Raw genomic sequence first — 24,042 nt, 5'->3', positions numbered from 1 at the left:
TGAGCTGGTTACTCTGCTGCGCTTAAAATTTCTTTTTTGGTTTGCTACAATGCCTTTTCTGAAACGTTGTCTCCCTCTGCTGGAACACTGACTTCTTTCATTTAATGCCTGCAGACTATAAAAGAGAAACCAACCCAAAAAGTTTGGTTGATTAGTCTGTGGCATTCTTTTAAACTGTTGCTTATGGCGGTCTCTGTGAGCTTCTCAGTGACATTCAGCCATCCAGGTATCCCGCCTGCAGTAGACGGAATGTGGCAATGGAACGCTGGCTGCGCGTGTCATAATAGGCTCTGAGCCTTTATATACCTGCGCACAGCAGCAGCCACCTTCAGTCTGCTGCTGGACAGCCAGCAGCAGCAGCAGCAGGAGAGGTAATTAATCAGCAACCCTCCTGCTAAGGGTAGACAGCTGCTCGTTCCACCCCCCCCCCCCCGCCTTAATTGGTTCTCCTCCCTTCCAACGGTGTTGAGGCGGGTGGGAACAGCCGGGGGTTGAGGGTACTGTGCTAAAAGAGGTGGAGTTATGCAGATCTAAAACGCGTGGATTGCAGCAGCAGCAAGCCGAAAAGTGCAGGCATGTGAGGGATCTAGATGTTGACAGCATGTCTTCTTAACGGGAGTCCAGGTGGCCATCTCCACAAATGGACTTTTCAGAATCCTTGGGTGGCACCGTAGTCGGAAACCAATTCTGGTTATCGCTTCTCGGCCTTTTGGCTAAGATCAAGTGTAGTATCTGTTCTTATCAGTTTAATATCTGATACGTCCCCTATCTGGGGACCATATATTAAATGGATTTTTAGAACAGGGAGATGGAAAAAGAGCTTGCTCTGTCCACTCCACGCATTGACCTGGTATTGCAGTATCTCCAGGACCGGTGCACCCCTTCTTTAATGCAGTTTCTAAAATCAGAAAGAATTGAATTCAATGCTTTTTGTTCATTTTGCTTGTTTGTCGGATTTTGGGATGGACTCTTTGGCTTTGCTTTTCTTCTCCTCATTGGATTTTTCATGTTAAAAGTTGCAGAAGCCAGATGACAAGCTCATTTTGGTTCAACTTCAGCAACTGTGCATTGCATTGCCATGTAATGTAATGTAATGCAATGCTATCTATCTAGCTCTCCCTCTATACTTCCTTTTGGATAAACAGACATATTAGGCAAGCATTTTGGAGCTTTCACCTAAATAACTACAGGTGGTGAGATAAGCTGCACAATATAATTGACCTTTCAGTATATTGTTGCACACACACCATCTATTTAGCAAATGCCCTTGTTATCAACAGCAGCCTTTTAAACTCACCTGAGCTAACAGGTATGTGAGCTGGTTACTCTGCTGCGCTTAAAATTTCTTTTTTGGTTTGCTACAATGCCTTTTCTGAAACGTTGTCTCCCTCTGCTGGAACACTGACTTCTTTCATTTAATGCCTGCAGACTATAAAAGAGAAACCAACCCAAAAAGTTTGGTTGATTAGTCTGTGGCATTCTTTTAAACTGTTGCTTATGGCGGTCTCTGTGAGCTTCTCAGTGACATTCAGCCATCCAGGTATCCCGCCTGCAGTAGACGGAATGTGGCAATGGAACGCTGGCTGCGCGTGTCATAATAGGCTCTGAGCCTTTATATACCTGCGCACAGCAGCAGCCACCTTCAGTCTGCTGCTGGACAGCCAGCAGCAGCAGCAGCAGGAGAGGTAATTAATCAGCAACCCTCCTGCTAAGGGTAGACAGCTGCTCGTTCCACCCCCCCCCCGCCTTAATTGGTTCTCCTCCCTTCCAACGGTGTTGAGGCGGGTGGGAACAGCCGGGGGTTGAGGGTACTGTGCTAAAAGAGGTGGAGTTATGCAGATCTAAAACGCGTGGATTGCAGCAGCAGCAAGCCGAAAAGTGCAGGCATGTGAGGGATCTAGAGGTTGACAGCATGTCTTCTTAACGGGAGTCCAGGTGGCCATCTCCACAAATGGACTTTTCAGAATCCTTGGGTGGCACCGTAGTCGGAAACCAATTCTGGTTATCGCTTCTCGGCCTTTTGGCTAAGATCAAGTGTAGTATCTGTTCTTATCAGTTTAATATCTGATACGTCCCCTATCTGGGGACCATATATTAAATGGATTTTTAGAACAGGGAGATGGAAAAAGAGCTTGCTCTGTCCACTCCACGCATTGACCTGGTATTGCAGTATCTCCAGGACCGGTGCACCCCTTCTTTAATGCAGTTTCTAAAATCAGAAAGAATTGAATTCAATGCTTTTTGTTCATTTTGCTTGTTTGTCGGATTTTGGGATGGACTCTTTGGCTTTGCTTTTCTTCTCCTCATTGGATTTTTCATGTTAAAAGTTGCAGAAGCCAGATGACAAGCTCATTTTGGTTCAACTTCAGCAACTGTGCATTGCATTGCCATGTAATGTAATGTAATGCAATGCTATCTATCTAGCTCTCCCTCTATACTTCCTTTTGGATAAACAGACATATTAGGCAAGCATTTTGGAGCTTTCACCTAAATAACTACAGGTGGTGAGATAAGCTGCACAATATAATTGACCTTTCAGTATATTGTTGCACACACACCATCTATTTAGCAAATGCCCTTGTTATCAACAGCAGCCTTTTAAACTCACCTGAGCTAACAGGTATGTGAGCTGGTTACTCTGCTGCGCTTAAAATTTCTTTTTTGGTTTGCTACAATGCCTTTTCTGAAACGTTGTCTCCCTCTGCTGGAACACTGACTTCTTTCATTTAATGCCTGCAGACTATAAAAGAGAAACCAACCCAAAAAGTTTGGTTGATTAGTCTGTGGCATTCTTTTAAACTGTTGCTTATGGCGGTCTCTGTGAGCTTCTCAGTGACATTCAGCCATCCAGGTATCCCGCCTGCAGTAGACGGAATGTGGCAATGGAACGCTGGCTGCGCGTGTCATAATAGGCTCTGAACCTTTATATACCTGCGCACAGCAGCAGCCACCTTCAGTCTGCTGCTGGACAGCCAGCAGCAGCAGCAGCAGGAGAGGTAATTAATCAGCAACCCTCCTGCTAAGGGTAGACAGCTGCTCGTTCCACCCCCCCCCCCTCGCCTTAATTGGTTCTCCTCCCTTCCAACGGTGTTGAGGCGGGTGGGAACAGCCGGGGGTTGAGGGTACTGTGCTAAAAGAGGTGGAGTTATGCAGATCTAAAACGCGTGGATTGCAGCAGCAGCAAGCCGAAAAGTGCAGGCATGTGAGGGATCTAGAGGTTGACAGCATGTCTCCTTAACGGGAGTCCAGGTGGCCATCTCCACAAATGGACTTTTCAGAATCCTTGGGTGGCACCGTAGTCGGAAACCAATTCTGGTTATCGCTTCTCGGCCTTTTGGCTAAGATCAAGTGTAGTATCTGTTCTTATCAGTTTAATATCTGATACGTCCCCTATCTGGGGACCATATATTAAATGGATTTTTAGAACAGGGAGATGGAAAAAGAGCTTGCTCTGTCCACTCCACGCATTGACCTGGTATTGCAGTATCTCCAGGACCGGTGCACCCCTTCTTTAATGCAGTTTCTAAAATCAGAAAGAATTGAATTCAATGCTTTTTGTTCATTTAGCTTGTTTGTCGGATTTTGGGATGGACTCTTTGGCTTTGCTTTTCTTCTCCTCATTGGATTTTTCATGTTAAAAGTTGCAGAAGCCAGATGACAAGCTCATTTTGGTTCAACTTCAGCAACTGTGCATTGCATTGCCATGTAATGTAATGTAATGCAATGCTATCTATCTAGCTCTCCCTCTATACTTCCTTTTGGATAAACAGACATATTAGGCAAGCATTTTGGAGCTTTCACCTAAATAACTACAGGTGGTGAGATAAGCTGCACAATATAATTGACCTTTCAGTATATTGTTGCACACACACCATCTATTTAGCAAATGCCCTTGTTATCAACAGCAGCCTTTTAAACTCACCTGAGCTAACAGGTATGTGAGCTGGTTACTCTGCTGCGCTTAAAATTTCTTTTTTGGTTTGCTACAATGCCTTTTCTGAAACGTTGTCTCCCTCTGCTGGAACACTGACTTCTTTCATTTAATGCCTGCAGACTATAAAAGAGAAACCAACCCAAAAAGTTTGGTTGATTAGTCTGTGGCATTCTTTTAAACTGTTGCTTATGGCAGTCTCTGTGACCTTCTCAGTGACATTCAGCCATCCAGGTATCCCGCCTGCAGTAGACGGAATGTGGCAATGGAACGCTGGCTGCGCGTGTCATAATAGGCTCTGAGCCTTTATATACCTGCGCACAGCAGCAGCCACCTTCAGTCTGCTGCTGGACAGCCAGCAGCAGCAGCAGCAGGAGAGGTAATTAATCAGCAACCCTCCTGCTAAGGGTAGACAGCTGCTCGTTCCACCCCCCCCCCCGCCTTAATTGGTTCTCCTCCCTTCCAACGGTGTTGAGGCGGGTGGGAACAGCCGGGGGTTGAGGGTACTGTGCTAAAAGAGGTGGAGTTATGCAGATCTAAAACGCGTGGATTGCAGCAGCAGCAAGCCGAAAAGTGCAGGCATGTGAGGGATCTAGAGGTTGACAGCATGTCTTCTTAACGGGAGTCCAGGTGGCCATCTCCACAAATGGACTTTTCAGAATCCTTGGGTGGCACCGTAGTCGGAAACCAATTCTGGTTATCGCTTCTCGGCCTTTTGGCTAAGATCAAGTGTAGTATCTGTTCTTATCAGTTTAATATCTGATACGTCCCCTATCTGGGGACCATATATTAAATGGATTTTTAGAACAGGGAGATGGAAAAAGAGCTTGCTCTGTCCACTCCACGCATTGACCTGGTATTGCAGTATCTCCAGGACCGGTGCACCCCTTCTTTAATGCAGTTTCTAAAATCAGAAAGAATTGAATTCAATGCTTTTTGTTCATTTTGCTTGTTTGTCGGATTTTGGGATGGACTCTTTGGCTTTGCTTTTCTTCTCCTCATTGGATTTTTCATGTTAAAAGTTGCAGAAGCCAGATGACAAGCTCATTTTGGTTCAACTTCAGCAACTGTGCATTGCATTGCCATGTAATGTAATGTAATGCAATGCTATCTATCTAGCTCTCCCTCTATACTTCCTTTTGGATAAACAGACATATTAGGCAAGCATTTTGGAGCTTTCACCTAAATAACTACAGGTGGTGAGATAAGCTGCACAATATAATTGACCTTTCAGTATATTGTTGCACACACACCATCTATTTAGCAAATGCCCTTGTTATCAACAGCAGCCTTTTAAACTCACCTGAGCTAACAGGTATGTGAGCTGGTTACTCTGCTGCGCTTAAAATTTCTTTTTTGGTTTGCTACAATGCCTTTTCTGAAACGTTGTCTCCCTCTGCTGGAACACTGACTTCTTTCATTTAATGCCTGCAGACTATAAAAGAGAAACCAACCCAAAAAGTTTGGTTGATTAGTCTGTGGCATTCTTTTAAACTGTTGCTTATGGCAGTCTCTGTGACCTTCTCAGTGACATTCAGCCATCCAGGTATCCCGCCTGCAGTAGACGGAATGTGGCAATGGAACGCTGGCTGCGCGTGTCATAATAGGCTCTGAGCCTTTATATACCTGCGCACAGCAGCAGCCACCTTCAGTCTGCTGCTGGACAGCCAGCAGCAGCAGCAGCAGGAGAGGTAATTAATCAGCAACCCTCCTGCTAAGGGTAGACAGCTGCTCGTTCCACCCCCCCCCCCCGCCTTAATTGGTTCTCCTCCCTTCCAACGGTGCTGAGGCGGGTGGGAACAGCCGGGGGTTGAGGGTACTGTGCTAAAAGAGGTGGAGTTATGCAGATCTAAAACGCGTGGATTGCAGCAGCAGCAAGCCGAAAAGTGCAGGCATGTGAGGGATCTAGAGGTTGACAGCATGTCTTCTTAACGGGAGTCCAGGTGGCCATCTCCACAAATGGACTTTTCAGAATCCTTGGGTGGCACCGTAGTCGGAAACCAATTCTGGTTATCGCTTCTCGGCCTTTTGGCTAAGATCAAGTGTAGTATCTGTTCTTATCAGTTTAATATCTGATACGTCCCCTATCTGGGGACCATATATTAAATGGATTTTTAGAACAGGGAGATGGAAAAAGAGCTTGCTCTGTCCACTCCACGCATTGACCTGGTATTGCAGTATCTCCAGGACCGGTGCACCCCTTCTTTAATGCAGTTTCTAAAATCAGAAAGAATTGAATTCAATGCTTTTTGTTCATTTTGCTTGTTTGTCGGATTTTGGGATGGACTCTTTGGCTTTGCTTTTCTTCTCCTCATTGGATTTTTCATGTTAAAAGTTGCAGAAGCCAGATGACAAGCTCATTTTGGTTCAACTTCAGCAACTGTGCATTGCATTGCCATGTAATGTAATGTAATGCAATGCTATCTATCTAGCTCTCCCTCTATACTTCCTTTTGGATAAACAGACATATTAGGCAAGCATTTTGGAGCTTTCACCTAAATAACTACAGGTGGTGAGATAAGCTGCACAATATAATTGACCTTTCAGTATATTGTTGCACACACACCATCTATTTAGCAAATGCCCTTGTTATCAACAGCAGCCTTTTAAACTCACCTGAGCAAACAGGTATGTGAGCTGGTTACTCTGCTGCGCTTAAAATTTCTTTTTTGGTTTGCTACAATGCCTTTTCTGAAACGTTGTCTCCCTCTGCTGGAACACTGACTTCTTTCATTTAATGCCTGTGACGCGCCCCTGGGCCTGTGTCGCGCTGCGTTGCGCACGCGTGAGCTTACCCGGAGCCTGATCTGTTGAGGGTTGTAGTCTCGTGGCGGTGACCCGGTCCGTGCCCAGGGAGTCAAACTGGACGGCAGTCTGTTAGCGGTAAATGGTTGATGACTACGCCACCCGTTGAGTGCAGCCAGGGAGCTGCTGCTGCAGGGCAGACCGCTGAGGCCGGTGGTAGGATTGTGCAGCGTGATAGTATAACCCCCAACGGGAGGGGTATGGCCTCAGGGCAGCCGACGTGGATGATGGGGGTAGCAGGAACCACTCAGAGACGGTATGGTGTAGTTCAGGGTCTTTACTGGTAACAACGATAGACCCTCCCGGAGTACTTGCTAGCAAACGGGGCCTGGTCAGTCTTTGAGCAGATGAGATCTCCCCTGGCCAGGCGTAGTTGTAGGCCTCCCAAACTGACTGTATTCTTCTGGCTACCTTGCTAGAAGCTGATGTAAGTAGCCCACGTCCCTGAGTGTACCGTGTGGTGCTCACCCGTATGGCCGGTGACTCGGGGCCTTCTAATGGCTTCCGCTCCACGATGGCGGTGCTGGTCCCACGCGTGTGACCGTGCCTTCGGGCTTCTGGGCCAGAGGACCTGAAATCCCCTGCCTGACGGATTCTGCTGCTGGGTAGGAGTTAGTCCCCACAGCCTCGGACTCCGGGTCCGGTAAAGAATCTTCTTAGTCAGGGTGAGCTCTGCAGCTGCCAGCCCCTGACTCCTTGTAACTCTGCTGTTTCCTATGCTGCTTCTTGTCTCCACTCTCCTTGTCTCACTAACCCTGCCTCAGCCCAGGGTTTATACAGTGGAAGTTCTTCCCCTCCCAAGACTGGGCAGGAGGTGTGGCATGCACAGGATCCCTGACCAAAGGACCTCCCACCTGCTCTCAGACGTAATATCTCTATCACTGTGGCAACCAGACCCCTGGGGTGTCACATTCCCCCCTAGTGAAATTTAGTACTCCGGGACTAAACACTTTTTTTTTTTTAGAAAAATATACCAAGGTATAACAATAACAATAAAATACAATAAGGAAACACAATAACATGGTCACGGCATATCCGCAACCGGGTGTAGTCTTTGAAGAAAAGCAAAGGTGTCCATTTCACCAACACAGGGAGACGTAACCAGGTAGGGGTCTGTCCTACCCCGAGTCCTTAACAGTCTCTAGTCCATCCTGGGTTACGCTCCAACTATATACAAGGATTCCCGGTAAATCCACCAAGGTTTCCTAAAAACAACTGGAAACACAAAATTATACACAAGCAACAATACACAGATAAACATAAATAAAACTATTTTTACACTTCAAATTCTCCAGCGTGCGGGTAACTGGCCTCTAGTGGCCCTAGTGGACCTACGGAGCTGACTGTCTGGCCCTGAACTACAGGGTGTAGGAGCTGTCAAGGGTAAACTGGGCAGCTGTCTACCGGCTCTTTGTCTCACTAGGGGTACGGCAGGCTCACTATAAGCAGAGGGTTGATTCTCCTGTTCTACTTGTGTGGAGTCTTCTGCCTCCTGGACCGGCTGTTTTTCCAGCTCCACCCGTTGCTCCGTAGGTTCTTGGGATGATGGTTGGAGGAAGGTGAGTACGGGTACCACAACTGCACCATTGACTTGAGTCCAAGACCGAGGGAAGTCCCCGAGCCCGGTACTAACCATATCTTCCCTTTCTCCCACGGGTCGATGGTCTTCTTGTTCCTCTTCAGGGTTCCTCAGTTGTTCGGGACACTTCTTCAGGTGGTCCCGGGATACAATGGCTGTGGTTTCCCCTCCGTCTTTACTGATGGTACAGACCTTCGGGTTCTCGTGGCTTGAGGGCAGTACGGTGTACGGGTCCTTCTCCCACTGGTCGTCCAACTTGTGGAGCCGTCTCTTCCTCTTCAAGACCTGCTCTCCGGGTACCAGGGGAACAGCGGGAGCATACTGGTTGTAAGTTTTCTCTTGTCTTTCCCTAGCCTGACAGAGACTTCGCTCCACGCTCTCCTGTACTCTCCGGTACTGCTGCTGCCTCTCTGTGTCCCAGTCTGTTTCTGGTGAAGTGTCCTCGGGGGTCAGGACTCCCATTTCCAGGTCAACAGGTAACTTACCAGGTCTTGCCCTCATTAGGTAAGCCGGGGTACAGTTGGTGGAACCTACCGGGATGTGGTTGTATAGGTCCACCAGATCGGGCAACTTTTCAGGCCACAGACTGCGTTCTTCCAGGGGCAACGTTTTTAGAAGATCCATTACCACCTGGTTCATTTTTTCACAAAGTCCATTAGTCTGCGGATGGTAGGGTGTCGTCCTTATCTTCCGGCAGCCATACAGATTGCAGAATTCCTGAAAGACCTCCGCTTCAAAGGCAGGTCCCTGGTCCGTCAGCACTTGGTCCGGGTACCCGTGTGGACAGCAGAAGTGCTGCTGGAAGGCTCTAGCTGCTGTTTGAGCCGTTAAGTCCTTGACGGGGACGACAACCAAGAACCGGGAGTAATGATCCACGATGGTTAACGCGTAGACGTAGCCACTTCTGCTTGGGGTCAGTTTTACATGATCCAAGGCTACCAGTTCCAACGGTTGCCGGGTGACGATGGACTGCAGGGGAGTCTTCTGGCTGGCCCGGTCCTTCCTTCTCAGATTGCACGGGCCACAGTCTCTGCACCACTTCTCGATGGTTCCCCTCATGCCTACCCAGTGGAACCGCTCGCGCAGCAGGAACTCCAGCTTTTTCCACCCGAAGTGTCCAGCTCCGTCGTGGTATGCCTCCATCACCATGGCTGCGTCTCTTCGTGGCACCACTACTTGCCAGAGTAGTTCATGCGTCCGGGAGTTGTCCATTCTGCGGCACAACTTCCCCTTGTAAAGGAATAGTCGACTCTTCTCCGCCCATAGTTGTTTGGCTTCCTCCGGAGCGTCTGGTTCAAGGCGAGCCTCCGGCCGAGTCAGCATCTCCTTCACCAGTCGGACGGCAGGGTCGCTGTCTTGCGTTTCCGCCCAGTTGTAGTGGGGTAAGGGGTTCAACGTAGCAGCCTGCTTACCCCTTACCCGGTGGGAATACTGGATAGTCCCATGACGGTGGAACGCAGGGAGTTCAACTTCTTCCAGTCCCTCCGGATCTTCTCCTTCGTCCGGCAGGTTGGGCATCCTGGACAGGGCGTCCGCGTTAGTATTGGAGCGTCCTGCCCGGTATTTGATTGTGAACTCGTAGTTGGACAGACGGGCCATCCACCTCTGCTCCAGGGCACCGAGTCTTGCCGTGTCCAGGTGTGTCAACGGGTTGTTATCCGTGTATACGGTGAACCGGGAAGAAGCGAGGTAATGCCTAAAGCGCTCGGTGACTGCCCATACCACGGCCAGGAACTCTAGCTTAAATGAGCTGTAATTTTCGGGGTTCCTTTCGGTGGGTCGCAGTTTTCGGCTGGCATAGGAGATTACTCGTTCTCTCCCCTGCTGAATCTGGGACAGTACGGCTCCTAGCCCGATGTTACTGGCGTCGGTGTAGAGGATAAAGGGCTGACTATAATCCGGGTACGCCAGGATTTCGTCCCCCGTGAGGGCCATCTTCAGCTGGCGGAAGGACTCTTCTTCCAGCTCCTCCCATTTGAAGGGCGGCTTCTGGTTCTTGGCCTTCCGGGACTGGCCTATCAGGAGGTCCTGCATAGGTGCTGCCTTTTTGGTGAAACCGGGAATAAACCTTCGGTAGTAGCCTACCAACCCGAGGAACTGCCGCACTTCTTTTACGCTGGAGGGGCTTGGCCATCCCTTAATTGCGGTGATCTTATCAGGGTCGGGAGCCACTCCGTCAGCGCTCACCACGTGTCCCAGGTACTGCACCTTTGGTTTCAGGAGGTGACACTTGGAGGGTTTCACCTTTAGGCCGTAACTCGCCAGAGCCTCGAACACTTCCGCCAGGTGTTTCAGGTGGTCCTCATACGTCTTGGAATATACGATGACATCGTCCAGGTACAACAGGACCGTCTCGAAGTTTCTGTGGCCCAGACAACACTCCATTAGGCGTTGGAAGGTTCCTGGTGCGTTGCAGAGTCCGAACGGCATGCAGGTGAACTCGCTAAGTCCCATCGGGGTGGTGAATGCGGTCTTCTCCCGGTCCGCCTCTGCTACAGGAACCTGCCAGTACCCGCTAGTGAGATCCAAGGTAGAGAAGAAGTTAGCAGATCTTAAAGCAGCCAATGACTCCTCTATCCTTGGTAAGGGGTACGCATCCTTGTGTGTGATACGGTTGATTTTCCGGTAATCTACACACATCCTCATAGTGTTGTCTTTCTTTTTGACTAAAACTAATGGGGCTGCCCAGGGGCTACAACTATCCCGGATTACCCCAGCCTCCTTCATGTCTCTAAGCATCCCCTTGGCGTGTTGGTAATGTGCAGGGGGTACGGGTCGATACCTCTCTTTTATGGGAGGATGATCTCCCGTGGGGATGCGATGTTCTACCCCCTTGACTCGCCCGAAGTCTAACGGGTGTTTACTAAACACTCTCTCATACTCTTGAACCACCCGATAGACTCCTTGTTTCTGATGTGAGGGAGTGGAGTCAGTACCCAGATGTAGTTGCTGACACCAGTCCTCCATGTCTTTCTTAGAGCCGTTACCTTCCTCCGGGTGAGATGGAGGCAAGGGTTCCACAGATTGTATAGAATTTTGATTAGTGGTATATAATTTGGCTAGCGTGGCATACCGGGGCAGGTACACTTCCCTCTCCCCGATATTTATTATGCGAACGGGCACCCTCCCATGGCGTACATTGACCACCCCCCGTGCTGTCAAAATGGTGGGCCTACTGTCTGAGTAAACTGGTTCTACCATTGCCTGGTAATCTCTACCTCTCAGACCAATAGCTGCCCGGCACCAAATCATCATTTCACTTTTTGGGGGCATGGCAATAGGAAAAGGGTCACACATTCTTACGCTACCAATCTCACCGCCGGAGAGTTCCACTTGTTGCCGTTGCATCAGTGCCCGGATCTCTTTCTGGAGCACCCGCTGCTCGCCGGAGCTGGCATTCTTGGCAACCTGCTGTAAAAGGAAAATCACCTCTGCAAGACAATTTTCAATTACATTAGTTCCTAGAGTTATTTTTGGGTGACTCTCATGTTTGTCAATATCTACAATGATCAGTCCCTGTGCGGCCAGTTCGACTCTACCAATTTTGATGGTCACCTCTTTAAATCCGATCTGTGGCACGGGCTGACCATTGCTGGCGATGATACTCAAGTCGTCGTCAGGGTAGCGGGTAATATCCGAGTCATTCCAGTACTGCTTGAAGAGCACGTACGGGATGGTGGTGACCTGTGACCCGGTGTCCAGTAGGGCACTCATGGGAATGCCATCCAGTACCACAGGCAAGACTGGACGTCCTCCCACATATCTGTCGCGCCAGTTCGATGGGCCTGGTGATCTTTTTCCTGGGGGTTGGCCCTCTACCCCAGGTTGTGCCCGTTTAAAGAACAGTACCTTTCCATATGTCCGGGTTGATTGCAGCGGCGGCAGATGGGTCGTCCGTCCTCGCTGTATCGGTCACTGGGTCTTCCTCTGGCCGGTGGGGTCCTCCATGGTCGACGCCACGGGATGTCCTCCGGTCCGGATGCCAGCTGGATCTTCCCTGGGGTGGAAACCTGTAAAGACTGCACAGTTCGGGTTAGCGCAGCAACGCTCTTAGCTAGCTCTTGGACCTGATGGCGTAGGTCTGGAGCCGGGTCATTGTCCAAAGCCTGCGCATCAGCTCCCACAGGCCCTGCCGACAAGGGCGCCGCCTCCTGGTGGTAAGTGATAGCTGGGCGCCTGTGGGTCACAACGCCACCCGGTGCCGGTTCTCGGAGCACCCGGATGGCTCTGTCCTTGAACTGTGCAAAGTCCAGATGGGGATCCTGTAAGGCCATTGCCCGCAACTGGGTTCGGTGGGCATTGCAATATAAACCCTCTATAAATTGTTCAGTCAACAGCCTGTCCTCGTTTCCCACCCCATCAGGGTCGGTCTGCTTTATGGCCCTAAGGGCCTCTTGTAGGTTTAGTGCATAGTCCCTTATACTCTCATGCGCTCGCTGCTTGCACCCGTAGAATCTAAGCTTAATCTCAGCTGAGGTGCGGGTATCAAAGGTGTCCTTCAGCCGGGTTAGTATCCCTGCGACAGTCTTCCTCCCAGGTGGCCAGGAATTTACTTCCCTTTTGGCTGCCCCGGTTAGTTGGGCCACCAGGATGCTCACTTTTTGCTCTTCTGTGAGGGGGTACACCTGGAAGAGGCTATCCAGCTTTTCTCTAAAGTCATGCAGGGTATGTGACTCCCCTGAGTACTGGGGTAGCCAAGCTGCTCCCGGGATATAGGGCATGGTGAAGGGCATAACTGCAGCAGCGGTGGCGCTGGCGGGGGTTGAGGCAGTGAAGCTCTCCTCCGTATCCGACATCTTCCTCCCCCCTAGTGGACCGTGGCCTACCTTGCGATGATCCTGTTCCGTAGGCCGCGGCTCCGCAGTGGATCGTCAGGGTTGAGGACCTTCCGTCGCGCTCCGGTGACGTCGGCGTCTGCTGGGCTCCTTCCAGGACCTTACGCAACGTCCGGACGTGAGGCGGGGCTTCAGTTCTCGCGCGCTTTCGGAGTCCACGCCCCTCTTCTTCCCGCGCGGCGTCCTCAAGATGGCGTCCAATGGCGGGAAAACTCCACGGATGGCGGGAAGAAGGTCGAAGATGGCGCCGGATGGCGGGAAAACTTCGCGGATGGCGGGAAGAAGGTAGAAGATGGCGCCGGATGGCGGGAAACCTCCACGGATAGCGGGAATCTTCACCACTGGTAAGTTTGAACAGTCTTTGCTTTTCAGGCACGCAGTACCCGGTGGTTGCGGGCACGAAATCCTGCCGACTACGCCAAAGTTGACGCGCCCCTGGGCCTGTGTCGCGCTGCGTTGCGCACGCGTGAGCTTACCCGGAGCCGGATCTGTTGAGGGTTGTAGTCTCGTGGCGGTGACCCGGTCCGTGCCCAGGGAGTCAAACTGGACGGCAGTCTGTTAGCGGTAAATGGTTGATGACTACGCCACCCGTTGAGTGCAGCCAGGGAGCTGCTGCTGCAGGGCAGACCGCTGAGGCCGGTGGTAGGATTGTGCAGCGTGATAGTATAACCCCCAACGGGAGGGGTATGGCCTCAGGGCAGCCGACGTGGATGATGGGGGTAGCAGGAACCACTCAGAGACGGTACGGTGTAGTTCAGGGTCTTTACTGGTAACAACGATAGACCCTCCCGGAGTACTTGCTAGCAAACGGGGCCTGGTCAGTCTTTGAGCAGATGAGATCTCCCCTGGCCAGGCGTAGTTGTAGGTCTCCCAAACTGACTGTACTCTTCTGGCTACCTTGCTAGAAGCTGATGTAAGTAGCCCACGTCCCTGAGTGTACCGTGTGGTGCTCACCCGTATGGCCGGTGACTCGGGGCCTTCTAATGGCTTCCGCTCCACGATGGCGGTGCTGGTCCCACGCGTGTGACCGTGCCTTCGGGCTTCTGGGCCAGAGGACCTGAAATCCCCTGCCTGACGGATTCTGCTGCTGGGTAGGAGTTAGTCCCCACAGCCTCGGACTCCGGGTCCGGTAAAGAATCTTCTTAGTCAGGGCGAGCTCTGCAGCTGCCAGCCCCTGACTCCTTGTAACTCTGCTGTTTCCTATGCTGCTTCTTGTCTCCACTCTCCTTGTCTCACTAACCCTGCCTCAGCCCAGGGTTTATACAGGGGAAGTTCTTCCCCTCCCAAGACTGGGCAGGAGGTGTGGCATTCACAGGATCCCTGACCAAAGGACCTCCCACCTGCTCTCAGACGTAATATCTCTATCACTGTGGCAACCAGACCCCTGGGGTGTCACACCTGCAGACTATAAAAGAGAAACCAACCCAAAAAGTTTGGTTGATTAGTCTGTGGCATTCTTTTAAACTGTTGCTTATGGCGGTCTCTGTGAGCTTCTCAGTGACATTCAGCCATCCAGGTATCCCGCCTGCAGTAGACGGAATGTGGCAATGGAACGCTGGCTGCGCGTGTCATAATAGGCTCTGAGCCTTTATATACCTGCGCACAGCAGCAGCCACCTTCAGTCTGCTGCTGGACAGACAGCAGCAGCAGCAGGAGAGGTAATTAATCAGCAACCCTCCTGCTAAGGGTAGACAGCTGCTCGTTCCACCCCCCCCCCCCCCGCCTTAATTGGTTCTCCTCCCTTCCAACGGTGTTGAGGCGGGTGGGAACAGCCGGGGGTTGAGGGTACTGTGCTAAAAGAGGTGGAGTTATGCAGATCTAAAACGCGTGGATTGCAGCAGCAGCAAGCCGAAAAGTGCAGGCATGTGAGGGATCTAGAGGTTGACAGCATGTCTTCTTAACGGGAGTCCAGGTGGCCATCTCCACAAATGGACTTTTCAGAATCCTTGGGTGGCACCGTAGTCGGAAACCAATTCTGGTTATCGCTTCTCGGCCTTTTGGCTAAGATCAAGTGTAGTATCTGTTCTTATCAGTTTAATATCTGATACGTCCCCTATCTGGGGACCATATATTAAATGGATTTTTAGAACAGGGAGATGGAAAAAGAGCTTGCTCTGTCCACTCCACGCATTGACCTGGTATTGCAGTATCTCCAGGACCGGTGCACCCCTTCTTTAATGCAGTTTCTAAAATCAGAAAGAATTGAATTCAATGCTTTTTGTTCATTTTGCTTGTTTGTCGGATTTTGGGATGGACTCTTTGGCTTTGCTTTTCTTCTCCTCATTGGATTTTTCATGTTAAAAGTTGCAGAAGCCAGATGACAAGCTCATTTTGGTTCAACTTCAGCAACTGTGCATTGCATTGCCATGTAATGTAATGTAATGCAATGCTATCTATCTAGCTCTCCCTCTATACTTCCTTTTGGATAAACAGACATATTAGGCAAGCATTTTGGAGCTTTCACCTAAATAACTACAGGTGGTGAGATAAGCTGCACAATATAATTGACCTTTCAGTATATTGTTGCACACACACCATCTATTTAGCAAATGCCCTTGTTATCAACAGCAGCCTTTTAAACTCACCTGAGCTAACAGGTATGTGAGCTGGTTACTCTGCTGCGCTTAAAATTTCTTTTTTGGTTTGCTACAATGCCTTTTCTGAAACGTTGTCTCCCTCTGCTGGAACACTGACTTCTTTCATTTAATGCCTGCAGACTATAAAAGAGAAACCAACCCAAAAAGTTTGGTTGATTAGTCTGTGGCATTCTTTTAAACTGTTGCTTATGGCGGTCTCTGTGAGCTTCTCAGTGACATTCAGCCATCCAGGTATCCCGCCTGCAGTAGACGGAATGTGGCAATGGAACGCTGGCTGCGCGTGTCATAATAGGCTCTGAGCCTTTATATACCTGCGCACAGCAGCAGCCACCTTCAGTCTGCTGCTGGACAGCCAGCAGCAGCAGCAGCAGGAGAGGTAATTAATCAGCAACCCTCCTGCTAAGGGTAGACAGCTGCTCGTTCCACCCCCCCCCCCCCCCGCCTTAATTGGTTCTCCTCCCTTCCAACGGTGTTGAGGCGGGTGGGAACAGCCGGGGGTTGAGGGTACTGTGCTAAAAGAGGTGGAGTTATGCAGATCTAAAACGCGTGGATTGCAGCAGCAGCAAGCCGAAAAGTGCAGGCATGTGAGGGATCTAGAGGTTGACAGCATGTCTTCTTAACGGGAGTCCAGGTGGCCATCTCCACAAATGGACTTTTCAGAATCCTTGGGTGGCACCGTAGTCGGAAACCAATTCTGGTTATCGCTTCTCGGCCTTTTGGCTAAGATCAAGTGTAGTATCTGTTCTTATCAGTTTAATATCTGATACGTCCCCTATCTGGGGACCATATATTAAATGGATTTTTAGAACAGGGAGATGGAAAAAGAGCTTGCTCTGTCCACTCCACGCATTGACCTGGTATTGCAGTATCTCCAGGACCGGTGCACCCCTTCTTTAATGCAGTTTCTAAAATCAGAAAGAATTGAATTCAATGCTTTTTGTTCATTTTGCTTGTTTGTCGGATTTTGGGATGGACTCTTTGGCTTTGCTTTTCTTCTCCTCATTGGATTTTTCATGTTAAAAGTTGCAGAAGCCAGATGACAAGCTCATTTTGGTTCAACTTCAGCAACTGTGCATTGCATTGCCATGTAATGTAATGTAATGCAATGCTATCTATCTAGCTCTCCCTCTATACTTCCTTTTGGATAAACAGACATATTAGGCAAGCATTTTGGAGCTTTCACCTAAATAACTACAGGTGGTGAGATAAGCTGCACAATATAATTGACCTTTCAGTATATTGTTGCACACACACCATCTATTTAGCAAATGCCCTTGTTATCAACAGCAGCCTTTTAAACTCACCTGAGCTAACAGGTATGTGAGCTGGTTACTCTGCTGCGCTTAAAATTTCTTTTTTGGTTTGCTACAATGCCTTTTCTGAAACGTTGTCTCCCTCTGCTGGAACACTGACTTCTTTCATTTAATGCCTGCAGACTATAAAAGAGAAACCAACCCAAAAAGTTTGGTTGATTAGTCTGTGGCATTCTTTTAAACTGTTGCTTATGGCGGTCTCTGTGAGCTTCTCAGTGACATTCAGCCATCCAGGTATCCCGCCTGCAGTAGACGGAATGTGGCAATGGAACGCTGGCTGCGCGTGTCATAATAGGCTCTGAGCCTTTATATACCTGCGCACAGCAGCAGCCACCTTCAGTCTGCTGCTGGACAGCCAGCAGCAGCAGCAGGAGAGGTAATTAATCAGCAACCCTCCTGCTAAGGGTAGACAGCTGCTCGTTCCACCCCCCCCCCCGCCTTAATTGGTTCTCCTCCCTTCCAACGGTGTTGAGGCGGGTGGGAACAGCCGGGGGTTGAGGGTACTGTGCTAAAAGAGGTGGAGTTATGCAGATCTAAAACGCGTGGATTGCAGCAGCAGCAAGCCGAAAAGTGCAGGCATGTGAGGGATCTAGAGGTTGACAGCATGTCTTCTTAACGGGAGTCCAGGTGGCCATCTCCACAAATGGACTTTTCAGAATCCCTGGGTGGCACCGTAGTCGGAAACCAATTCTGGTTATCGCTTCTCGGCCTTTTGGCTAAGATCAAGTGTAGTATCTGTTCTTATCAGTTTAATATCTGATACGTCCCCTATCTGGGGACCATATATTAAATGGATTTTTAGAACAGGGAGATGGAAAAAGAGCTTGCTCTGTCCACTCCACGCATTGACCTGGTATTGCAGTATCTCCAGGACCGGTGCACCCCTTCTTTAATGCAGTTTCTAAAATCAGAAAGAATTGAATTCAATGCTTTTTGTTCATTTTGCTTGTTTGTCGGATTTTGGGATGGACTCTTTGGCTTTGCTTTTCTTCTCCTCATTGGATTTTTCATGTTAAAAGTTGCAGAAGCCAGATGACAAGCTCATTTTGGTTCAACTTCAGCAACTGTGCATTGCATTGCCATGTAATGTAATGTAATGCAATGCTATCTATCTAGCTCTCCCTCTATACTTCCTTTTGGATAAACAGACATATTAGGCAAGCATTTTGGAGCTTTCACCTAAATAACTACAGGTGGTGAGATAAGCTGCACAATATAATTGACCTTTCAGTATATTGTTGCACACACACCATCTATTTAGCAAATGCCCTTGTTATCAACAGCAGCCTTTTAAACTCACCTGAGCTAACAGGTATGTGAGCTGGTTACTCTGCTGCGCTTAAAATTTCTTTTTTGGTTTGCTACAATGCCTTTTCTGAAACGTTGTCTCCCTCTGCTGGAACACTGACTTCTTTCATTTAATGCCTGCAGACTATAAAAGAGAAACCAACCCAAAAAGTTTGGTTGATTAGTCTGTGGCATTCTTTTAAACTGTTGCTTATGGCGGTCTCTGTGAGCTTCTCAGTGACATTCAGCCATCCAGGTATCCCGCCTGCAGTAGACGGAATGTGGCAATGGAACGCTGGCTGCGCGTGTCATAATAGGCTCTGAGCCTTTATATACCTGCGCACAGCAGCAGCCACCTTCAGTCTGCTGCTGGACAGCCAGCAGCAGCAGCAGCAGGAGAGGAAATTAATCAGCAACCCTCCTGCTAAGGGTAGACAGCTGCTCGTTCCACCCCCCCCCCCCCCGCCTTAGTTGGTTCTCCTCCCTTCCAACGGTGTTGAGGCGGGTTGGAACAGCCGGGGGTTGAGGGTACTGTGCTAAAAGAGGTGGAGTTATGCAGATCTAAAACGCGTGGATTGCAGCAGCAGCAAGCCGAAAAGTGCAGGCATGTGAGGGATCTAGAGGTTGACAGCATGTCTTCTTAACGGGAGTCCAGGTGGCCATCTCCACAAATGGACTTTTCAGAATCCTTGGGTGGCACCGTAGTCGGAAACCAATTCTGGTTATCGCTTCTCGGCCTTTTGGCTAAGATCAAGTGTAGTATCTTTTGAAAAGGCAGTTTTGTCCTTGGGCTGCCCTAGTAAATTGATGCATATTACACACTGGTTTGGTGCACTTGTTAGTACGCCAGGTGGCTCATAGAGTTATCTGATGGAAAACATGGCCCTCCAGGATCGAAGTCACTAGGCTGGGTAAGTGTGAGGGCTTTGGAGCAATGTGCCCCAGGAGTAGGCGCCCTGGTGGGAGTCCAAGCTTACTGGGACTGGGAACCCCAGAAAGACTTGGCTTCGTAGCACGCCGCACCTTTGCCAATCATACTTTCTGAGCAACCCCCCCTATTCCTGGCCTCCGGGCTAGGAAGGGGAATTTTTATAAACCCGGTCGGAGGTCCGGTCAGCTTTGGGCTGAGAAACCAACACAGGCTCCAGCTCCACTAGGGTGGCAGCCTAGATGGAAGCTGGGAGCACGAAAACGGCTCTTCTCCGGCTTCGGCTAGGGAGAGCATCGGAGATCCCTGACCCTCGCTGTGGCCTTCTGGCTCGGAGGGATGGGGATGGTTTATTGGGGACCCTCTCCTCCGGGAAGGGTCCACATGAATCCTCGCCTCGTGCGCTGTTTTGGTGTGACTTCGGTCACATTTTTCAGTGCCTTGGATGCAGCTTCAATCAAAAATCAAAAAATCTGTTCTTATCAGTTTAATATCTGATACGTCCCCTATCTGGGGACCATATATTAAATGGATTTTTAGAACAGGGAGATGGAAAAAGAGCTTGCTCTGTCCACTCCACGCATTGACCTGGTATTGCAGTATCTCCAGGACCGGTGCACCCCTTCTTTAATGCAGTTTCTAAAATCAGAAAGAATTGAATTCAATGCTTTTTGTTCATTTTGCTTGTTTGTCGGATTTTGGGATGGACTCTTTGGCTTTGCTTTTCTTCTCCTCATTGGATTTTTCATGTTAAAAGTTGCAGAAGCCAGATGACAAGCTCATTTTGGTTCAACTTCAGCAACTGTGCATTGCATTGCCATGTAATGTAATGTAATGCAATGCTATCTATCTAGCTCTCCCTCTATACTTCCTTTTGGATAAACAGACATATTAGGCAAGCATTTTGGAGCTTTCACCTAAATAACTACAGGTGGTGAGATAAGCTGCACAATATAATTGACCTTTCAGTATATTGTTGCACACACACCATCTATTTAGCAAATGCCCTTGTTATCAACAGCAGCCTTTTAAACTCACCTGAGCTAACAGGTATGTGAGCTGGTTACTCTGCTGCGCTTAAAATTTCTTTTTTGGTTTGCTACAATGCCTTTTCTGAAACGTTGTCTCCCTCTGCTGGAACACTGACTTCTTTCATTTAATGCCTGCAGACTATAAAAGAGAAACCAACCCAAAAAGTTTGGTTGATTAGTCTGTGGCATTCTTTTAAACTGTTGCTTATGGCGGTCTCTGTGAGCTTCTCAGTGACATTCAGCCATCCAGGTATCCCGCCTGCAGTAGACGGAATGTGGCAATGGAACGCTGGCTGCGCGTGTCATAATAGGCTCTGAGCCTTTATATACCTGCGCACAGCAGCAGCCACCTTCAGTCTGCTGCTGGACAGCCAGCAGCAGCAGCAGCAGGAGAGGTAATTAATCAGCAACCCTCCTGCTAAGGGTAGACAGCTGCTCGTTCCACCCCCCCCCCCCGCCTTAATTGGTTCTCCTCCCTTCCAACGGTGTTGAGGCGGGTGGGAACAGCCGGGGGTTGAGGGTACTGTGCTAAAATTGGTGGAGTTATGCAGATCTAAAACGCGTGGATTGCAGCAGCAGCAAGCCGAAAAGTGCAGGCATGTGAGGGATCTAGAGGTTGACAGCATGTCTTCTTAACGGGAGTCCAGGTGGCCATCTCCACAAATGGACTTTTCAGAATCCTTGGGTGGCACCGTAGTCGGAAACCAATTCTGGTTATCGCTTCTCGGCCTTTTGGCTAAGATCAAGTGTAGTATCTGTTCTTATCAGTTTAATATCTGATACGTCCCCTATCTGGGGACCATATATTAAATGGATTTTTAGAACAGGGAGATGGAAAAAGAGCTTGCTCTGTCCACTCCACGCATTGACCTGGTATTGCAGTATCTCCAGGACCGGTGCACCCCTTCTTTAATGCAGTTTCTAAAATCAGAAAGAATTGAATTCAATGCTTTTTGTTCATTTTGCTTGTTTGTCGGATTTTGGGATGGACTCTTTGGCTTTGCTTTTCTTCTCCTCATTGGATTTTTCATGTTAAAAGTTGCAGAAGCCAGATGACAAGCTAATTTTGGTTCAACTTCAGCAACTGTGCATTGCATTGCCATGTAATGTAATGTAATGCAATGCTATCTATCTAGCTCTCCCTCTATACTTCCTTTTGGATAAACAGACATATTAGGCAAGCATTTTGGAGCTTTCACCTAAATAACTACAGGTGGTGAGATAAGCTGCACAATATAATTGACCTTTCAGTATATTGTTGCACACACACCATCTATTTAGCAAATGCCCTTGTTATCAACAGCAGCCTTTTAAACTCACCTGAGCTAACAGGTATGTGAGCTGGTTACTCTGCTGCGCTTAAAATTTCTTTTTTGGTTTGCTACAATGCCTTTTCTGAAACGTTGTCTCCCTCTGCTGGAACACTGACTTCTTTCATTTAATGCCTGCAGACTATAAAAGAGAAACCAACCCAAAAAGTTTGGTTGATTAGTCTGTGGCATTCTTTTAAACTGTTGCTTATGGCGGTCTCTGTGAGCTTCTCAGTGACATTCAGCCATCCAGGTATCCCGCCTGCAGTAGACGGAATGTGGCAATGGAACGCTGGCTGCGCGTGTCATAATAGGCTCTGAGCCTTTATATACCTGCGCACAGCAGCAGCCACCTTCAGTCTGCTGCTGGACAGCCAGCAGCAGCAGCAGCAGGAGAGGTAATTGATCAGCAACCCTCCTGCTAAGGGTAGACAGCTGCTCGTTCCAACCCCCCCCCCCGCCTTAATTGGTTCTCCTCCCTTCCAACGGTGTTGAGGCGGGTGGGAACAGCCAGGGGTTGAGGGTACTGTGCTAAAAGAGGTGGAGTTATGCAGATCTAAAACGCGTGGATTGCAGCAGCAGCAAGCCGAAAAGTGCAGGCATGTGAGGGATCTAGAGGTTGACAGCATGTCTTCTTAACGGGAGTCCAGGTGGCCATCTCCACAAATGGACTTTTCAGAATCCTTGGGTGGCACCGTAGTCGGAAACCAATTCTGGTTATCGCTTCTCGGCCTTTTGGCTAAGATCAAGTGTAGTATCTGTTCTTATCAGTTTAATATCTGATACGTCCCCTATCTGGGGACCATATATTAAATGGATTTTTAGAACAGGGAGATGGAAAAAGAGCTTGCTCTGTCCACTCCACGCATTGACCTGGTATTGCAGTATCTCCAGGACCGGTGCACCCCTTCTTTAATGCAGTTTCTAAAATCAGAAAGAATTGAATTCAATGCTTTTTGTTCATTTTGCTTGTTTGTCGGATTTTGGGATGGACTCTTTGGCTTTGCTTTTCTTCTCCTCATTGGATTTTTCATGTTAAAAGTTGCAGAAGCCAGATGACAAGCTCATTTTGGTTCAACTTCAGCAACTGTGCATTGCATTGCCATGTAATGTAATGTAATGCAATGCTATCTATCTAGCTCTCCCTCTATACTTCCTTTTGGATAAACAGACATATTAGGCAAGCATTTTGGAGCTTTCACCTAAATAACTACAGGTGGTGAGATAAGCTGCACAATATAATTGACCTTTCAGTATATTGTTGCACACACACCATCTATTTAGCAAATGCCCTTGTTATCAACAGCAGCCTTTTAAACTCACCTGAGCTAACAGGTATGTGAGCTGGTTACTCTGCTGCGCTTAAAATTTCTTTTTTGGTTTGCTACAATGCCTTTTCTGAAACGTTGTCTCCCTCTGCTGGAACACTGACTTCTTTCATTTAATGCCTGCAGACTATAAAAGAGAAACCAACCCAAAAAGTTTGGTTGATTAGTCTGTGGCATTCTTTTAAACTGTTGCTTATGGCGGTCTCTGTGAGCTTCTCAGTGACATTCAGCCATCCAGGTATCCCGCCTGCAGTAGACGGAATGTGGCAATGGAACGCTGGCTGCGCGTGTCATAATAGGCTCTGAGCCTTTATATACCTGCGCACAGCAGCAGCCACCTTCAGTCTGCTGCTGGACAGCCAGCAGCAGCAGCAGCAGGAGAGGTAATTAATCAGCAACCCTCCTGCTAAGGGTAGACAGCTGCTCGTTCCACCCCCCCCCCCCCCCGCCTTAATTGGTTCTCCTCCCTTCCAACGGTGTTGAGGCGGGTGGGAACAGCCGGGGGTTGAGGGTACTGTGCTAAAAGAGGTGGAGTTATGCAGATCTAAAACGCGTGGATTGCAGCAGCAGCAAGCCGAAAAGTGCAGGCATGTGAGGGATCTAGAGGTTGACAGCATGTCTTCTTAACGGGAGTCCAGGTGGCCATCTCCACAAATGGACTTTTCAGAATCCTTGGGTGGCACCGTAGTCGGAAACCAATTCTGGTTATCGCTTCTCGGCCTTTTGGCTAAGATCAAGTGTAGTATCTGTTCTTATCAGTTTAATATCTGATACGTCCCCTATCTGGGGACCATATATTAAATGGATTTTTAGAACAGGGAGATGGAAAAAGAGCTTGCTCTGTCCACTCCACGCATTGACCTGGTATTGCAGTATCTCCAGGACCGGTGCACCCCTTCTTTAATGCAGTTTCTAAAATCAGAAAGAATTGAATTCAATGCTTTTTGTTCATTTTGCTTGTTTGTCGGATTTTGGGATGGACTCTTTGGCTTTGCTTTTCTTCTCCTCATTGGATTTTTCATGTTAAAAGTTGCAGAAGCCAGATGACAAGCTCATTTTGGTTCAACTTCAGCAACTGTGCATTGCATTGCCATGTAA

At 48.8% G+C, this 24,042-nt stretch overlaps 12 non-coding genes and 1 pseudogene across 12 annotated transcripts; all 13 read left to right on the top strand.

Annotated features, from left to right (window-relative positions):
- Positions 1–693: 693 nt before the first annotated feature.
- On the top strand, positions 694–884 carry LOC141210879 (U2 spliceosomal RNA). Its single transcript, XR_012280872.1, has one exon. It is a non-coding gene; the product is annotated as a U2 spliceosomal RNA (small nuclear RNA).
- A 1,120-nt stretch (positions 885–2,004) lies between these two features.
- On the top strand, positions 2,005–2,195 carry LOC141210878 (U2 spliceosomal RNA). Its single transcript, XR_012280871.1, has one exon. It is a non-coding gene; the product is annotated as a U2 spliceosomal RNA (small nuclear RNA).
- Positions 2,196–3,318: 1,123 nt separating this feature from the next.
- Positions 3,319–3,509, top strand: LOC141210877 (U2 spliceosomal RNA). The gene has a single exon (XR_012280870.1). It is a non-coding gene; the product is annotated as a U2 spliceosomal RNA (small nuclear RNA).
- A 1,121-nt stretch (positions 3,510–4,630) lies between these two features.
- Positions 4,631–4,821, top strand: LOC141210876 (U2 spliceosomal RNA). The gene has a single exon (XR_012280869.1). It is a non-coding gene; the product is annotated as a U2 spliceosomal RNA (small nuclear RNA).
- Positions 4,822–5,943: 1,122 nt separating this feature from the next.
- Positions 5,944–6,134, top strand: LOC141210875 (U2 spliceosomal RNA). The gene has a single exon (XR_012280868.1). It is a non-coding gene; the product is annotated as a U2 spliceosomal RNA (small nuclear RNA).
- An 8,997-nt stretch (positions 6,135–15,131) lies between these two features.
- On the top strand, positions 15,132–15,322 carry LOC141210874 (U2 spliceosomal RNA). The gene has a single exon (XR_012280867.1). It is a non-coding gene; the product is annotated as a U2 spliceosomal RNA (small nuclear RNA).
- A 1,125-nt stretch (positions 15,323–16,447) lies between these two features.
- Positions 16,448–16,638, top strand: LOC141210872 (U2 spliceosomal RNA). Its single transcript, XR_012280865.1, has one exon. It is a non-coding gene; the product is annotated as a U2 spliceosomal RNA (small nuclear RNA).
- Positions 16,639–17,756: 1,118 nt separating this feature from the next.
- LOC141210871 (U2 spliceosomal RNA) lies at positions 17,757–17,947 on the top strand. The gene has a single exon (XR_012280864.1). It is a non-coding gene; the product is annotated as a U2 spliceosomal RNA (small nuclear RNA).
- Positions 17,948–19,071: 1,124 nt separating this feature from the next.
- Positions 19,072–19,187, top strand: LOC141210755 (U2 spliceosomal RNA; annotated as a pseudogene).
- Positions 19,188–19,711: 524 nt separating this feature from the next.
- On the top strand, positions 19,712–19,900 carry LOC141210573 (U2 spliceosomal RNA). Its single transcript, XR_012280729.1, has one exon. It is a non-coding gene; the product is annotated as a U2 spliceosomal RNA (small nuclear RNA).
- A 1,122-nt stretch (positions 19,901–21,022) lies between these two features.
- LOC141210870 (U2 spliceosomal RNA) lies at positions 21,023–21,213 on the top strand. The gene has a single exon (XR_012280863.1). It is a non-coding gene; the product is annotated as a U2 spliceosomal RNA (small nuclear RNA).
- A 1,122-nt stretch (positions 21,214–22,335) lies between these two features.
- Positions 22,336–22,526, top strand: LOC141210869 (U2 spliceosomal RNA). Its single transcript, XR_012280862.1, has one exon. It is a non-coding gene; the product is annotated as a U2 spliceosomal RNA (small nuclear RNA).
- Positions 22,527–23,651: 1,125 nt separating this feature from the next.
- On the top strand, positions 23,652–23,842 carry LOC141210868 (U2 spliceosomal RNA). Its single transcript, XR_012280861.1, has one exon. It is a non-coding gene; the product is annotated as a U2 spliceosomal RNA (small nuclear RNA).
- The last annotated feature ends 200 nt before the right edge of the window (positions 23,843–24,042 follow it).

Source organism: Phyllobates terribilis, unplaced genomic scaffold, assembly GCF_046119375.1.
Source record: "Phyllobates terribilis strain yellow unplaced genomic scaffold, ASM4611937v1 Scaffold_169__1_contigs__length_4117513, whole genome shotgun sequence".
In the NCBI taxonomy this organism is placed as follows: Eukaryota; Metazoa; Chordata; class Amphibia; order Anura; family Dendrobatidae; genus Phyllobates; species Phyllobates terribilis.
The sequence above is the reverse complement of the archived record's forward strand: the minus strand, read 5'-3'. Positions and strand labels throughout refer to the sequence as shown.